Source organism: Cyprinodon variegatus, unplaced genomic scaffold (genome assembly GCF_000732505.1).
Source record: "Cyprinodon variegatus isolate N-32 unplaced genomic scaffold, C_variegatus-1.0 Scaffold440, whole genome shotgun sequence".
NCBI classification, from domain to species: Eukaryota; Metazoa; Chordata; class Actinopteri; order Cyprinodontiformes; family Cyprinodontidae; genus Cyprinodon; species Cyprinodon variegatus.
The window spans coordinates 718537-719097 of NW_015150893.1; positions in this window are offsets into that span (position 1 = coordinate 718537).

Here is a 561-nt window from a genome sequence, read left to right on the forward strand (position 1 = left end):
CCTCTATCTTTAGTATTAATAATTTTGTTGACCCTACAGTTTAAACCTTCCAAGATGATGCATCAATAACAACAGAAGGCTATTTGTTTTGTTCCTGCAGCTCTGGTCTATATATTTCTGTTCTTGCAGAGAATATCTGAGTTGAAATAAAATCAGTAATTAAGAAAAGGATTAGAGCAAAATGGCAGAAACAGTGGGAAGAAGAAAGAACAGCAGATGGTTTTATAATATTCAAAGAAAAGTGGGCTTCATGAGAAAAACAGGAAGGAATAGAAAGGAGTAAATATTGATTTCAAGGTTACGCTTTGGGCATACAGGTTTAAACAGCACGTTGTTTTAAATAGGGAAACATACTACAGGGAAGTGTGATTTTTGTTTTCTACTGGAAACAGTGGAGCATATTATTATTGTTTTGCACTAAATATGTAAGTGAGAGAAGTGAATTGATTAATAGATTACAAACCAACAAATTAAAGCTAAACATTAAACACCATTTAGATTTGGACTCTAAATCAGAGGGTTTTTCTTTATTATTGAGATATTGACATATTGCCTCATCTG